This window comes from Geospiza fortis, unplaced genomic scaffold (genome assembly GCF_000277835.1).
Source record: "Geospiza fortis unplaced genomic scaffold, GeoFor_1.0 scaffold23, whole genome shotgun sequence".
NCBI lineage: Eukaryota > Metazoa > Chordata > Aves > Passeriformes > Thraupidae > Geospiza > Geospiza fortis.
This window is the reverse complement of record NW_005054303.1, coordinates 15,109,338-15,113,036: the sequence shown is the minus strand read 5'-3', so window position 1 is coordinate 15,113,036 and position 3,699 is coordinate 15,109,338.

The following is a 3,699-nucleotide window of genomic DNA, read 5'->3' as shown; positions in this document are numbered from 1 at the left end:
GGCTCCAAGGGGAGACAGACCATGGGCAGCTTTTGGCGGCACCCAGGGTCATGAGAGGGATGGATGGACAGACGGATGGAAGGAAGGGGCCCGCAGCAGCAGGACGGGCTAAAGATGGCTTTGGAGGAGCCCTCAGAGGCCTCGATGCGGGGGAAGGAGGATAGCACTGGAGGATGTTTGCCCAAGATCAGTGTCCCAGGTAGGACATAAAGCAACAACTGTCCTCCTGAGGAGATCTCTAGTCTTGTTACTCATTTGAAATATCCTCTCCCAGTTTATTTCTAGCTTTGAAGGGCAAACAAAATTGTAACTTGCAGTTGAATGTGCGGTAATTATGAAGCTCTTGATGTAAGATGTGATTTAGGATCCTATCTGCTCATTAGATCCTTCCACTGGTAACCAAGATCTTCATTAAAGACACCTGAAACCAGATGCAATTCCCAACTGCCTTAGCTGTTACTCAAGCAAATATAAATTTACTTCCTTGGAAGTGCCTTTACTGGGAGAAGGACACAACCAGAATTTGTGGCTCCAGGGCGCATGTTCAGTTTGGCTTCTGGTCTCTGGAGGATATTCCCAAAGTCCCATCCATCCTGGAATGGTGCCATGGCAGCTCAGCTCAGCCCAGCTCAGGGCTGGTCATCTGCTGGTGCCAGAGTTGAGCTGAGAATGCAGCAGAACAAACCCAGGTTTGGTTGAGGCTGCCCATCTCATCACCTGGTCTTGGAGGAAGGACTGGATTGGGAGCTTGTGGCAAGGTGGATTGGAGTCTTCTCCCAGGCAGCTGCTGATGGACAAGGGGAAATGGCCTCAGGTTGTTCCAGGGTAGGTTCAGGATGGATTTTAGGAACACTTCCTTCCCTTAAAGCATGGTGAGGAGCTCTCCAGGGCAGTGGTGGAGTCCCCATCCTTGGAAAGATTTAAACACCGTATGGATGTGGCATATGGGGACATGGGGCAGTTGTGGCCTTGGCAGACTCCACATTTATAGAGGGCTTTTCCAACCTCAACAATTCCCTGATTCTATAAAACACTTGCTGTGACTGACACACGTTACCCAATACAATTATCCATGCTATCACTTTGTTGCTTTGTAGCTCACAATATTTCTCCCTGCTCTTTCCCCGCAGGCCCAGCACAGGCTCCTCTGCATCTCCAGTTCTCCAGAGTCTCTCACTTCAGATTTTCTTGGCAGAAAACATCCATCAAACACATCTGACTGTGAATTGGTCCTGCGAGCACAGGATGCTCTCCAGGGCTGTTTTTACATAATCACAGCATCCCAGAATGGCATGGATGAGAAGAGATCTTAAAACTCATCTCATCCCACCCCCTGCCATGGCAGGGACACTTTCCTCTGTCCCAGGTTGCTCCAAGCCTCATCCAGCCTGGCTTTGGACACTTCCAGGGATCCAGGGACAGCCACAGTTCCAGGATTGTGGAGTAGCTGCCTTCTCTCCAGATGGAAAACACCTGATATTTCATTCAAACACTCATCCCCATCTCTCAAAGTACAGCTTTGATTCCACAGAAGGCTCACAAAGCAACTCTTGAAAGAGTTTGATCGAAAGACTGCAGGGATTTACAGACAGACAGAAAATGTCAGCTCTTTTCTATAGCCCATTCTCAACTGCACAATTTATAATTGCTCCTCATCGGGGAGTGAGCTCTTGGGTGAAGCTGCTGCTACTCTCTTCAGACAAAGAGCTGCCATCTGACAGGTCTCAGCTATTTTGGCAGGAAATATGATTCATTTTTTGTCACAGGCATGCAGCTAGGTGCACATTATAAGCCCAATTCTTACATAAGTACCTTCATTTGCTAAAATTACTGCTTATTCTCCTTCTAAGAAAACCTGATGCTGCCATTCAGCTCCTGTCTCGCCACATGAAGGAAGGTGCACCTGGAGAAGGGATGTGCCCCTTGTCCAAAAATAGTTTTCTCTGAAGCTATGACCAACCAGGGAATGCAAAGCACACTCCTACAGCATCCTGCTGGATTTGGGGGCTCTCTTTGCTTGCCTGGAGCCTCCCACCAGAGATATAAAAGTATTCCAGCGTGAGCTGCAGCCTTGTGTTCCACTGAGCCATCTGCAGCTCTGCAAGCCATGCCCAAATCTTTGTCACCTTCTGTGGCTTTGCTGGACATCACAGCAGCTGGAGAGGGACTGGAGAGCCCAGTGCTCCAGGATCAGCCAGCGTGGATCTGCCTGGATCCATGGAATTGTTTTGTTACACTGACAAACAGCTCGTTCTCATGTCTGTCACTGCTCCACTGACAGAATCCCATCTCCTGAGACAGCACATGGAAGCTCTACCTGGCCTAGAGATCTATGGATAGAGTTTGTCTGCTTCCCATGGCTTTTTTATCTCTTCCAAATGCTGATTCCTACATTTTAACCACCATCCCAACGCACCAACAGTACCTTGCCTCATTTTAGGAGCTCAGGACAGGTCCTGATCCCTGTGTCACCGCTGGGGGAGCAGCTGGAGCTGTGCCAGGGCAGGTTTGGGTTGGATCTCAGGAAAGGTTCTTCCCCCAGAGGGTGCTGGCACTGCCCAGGCTCCTCAGGGAATGGGCACAGCCCCAGAGCTGCAGGAGCTGCCAGGGATGCCCAGGGTGGGATTGCTGGGGGTCTGGGCAGGGCTGCCCTGGATGATCCCTGTGGGTCCCTTCCAATTCAGGAGAGACTGTGATTAATATTACCAGTTTATCAACGTGAACAATTAACATCTTCCCTCCTAGATCCAACAGAGGAAGTGTATGTCCTGCTGTCACAAGAAAATCTTGACAATTGCTTTCTGATGCCCTTTTATAAGATGCTAAAGTGCACATTTCTCCCAAGTTCCACTCTACTATCTCTGAAGAGCTGTACCTGTTTTATTTTGAATTCCATTAATTCCAGCTGGACACAGAGTTCAGCTGGAACTGACTCAGTTGTTGATAAAACAGAGTAAGAACTGGAACTGTCCAGCTGTTTAATGAATATCAGCTAGTATTTCATAGCTGCTGTTTCTGGCTTGTCTCACCTTCAGAGAGACAGGGAATTCTGCTGTGTTTGCCTTATCACAGAATCCACAGGATCATGGAATGGTTTGGGCTAGAAGGGACATTAAAGTCGATTCCCTGGATCCATAGCCATGGCAGGGACACCTCCCACTGTCCCAGGTGCTCCAAGCTCCAGTGTCCAGCCTGGCCCTGGGCACTGCCAGGGATCCAGGGGCAGCCACAGCTGCTCTGGCAATTCAATTCCAGGGCCTCCCCACCCTCCCAGCCAGGCATTCCTTCCCAATCTCCCACCCATCCCTGCCCTCTGGCACTGGGAGCCATTCCCCCTGGTCCATCACCCCGTGCCCTTGCCCGGAGCCTTAAACCCCGTCCCGCTTTGGGACCCAGCTCCTCCTTCCCTTCTCGCCCTGTGATTTGCGTTTAGCTCTCCTATTCCCGGTGCTTCGTTCCTCCTCTCGCGCCCATTATTCACATCCTCCCGCATTATTCACATCCTCCCGCACGGTTTATTCCGCCTCACGCCTCAGCCCGGCACTGCTGCCCGGCACCGCTGCCCGGCACCGGGGCCAGCGCGCTCTCCCCGTCCGCTCCCACCCCGACGCGCGCCGGGTGCCGCCCCACACTTTGGACCCTCCTCGCTTCCCGTCCGCCCCAGGGGAGCGACCGGCGGCGGAGCCGCAGCTTCACCCG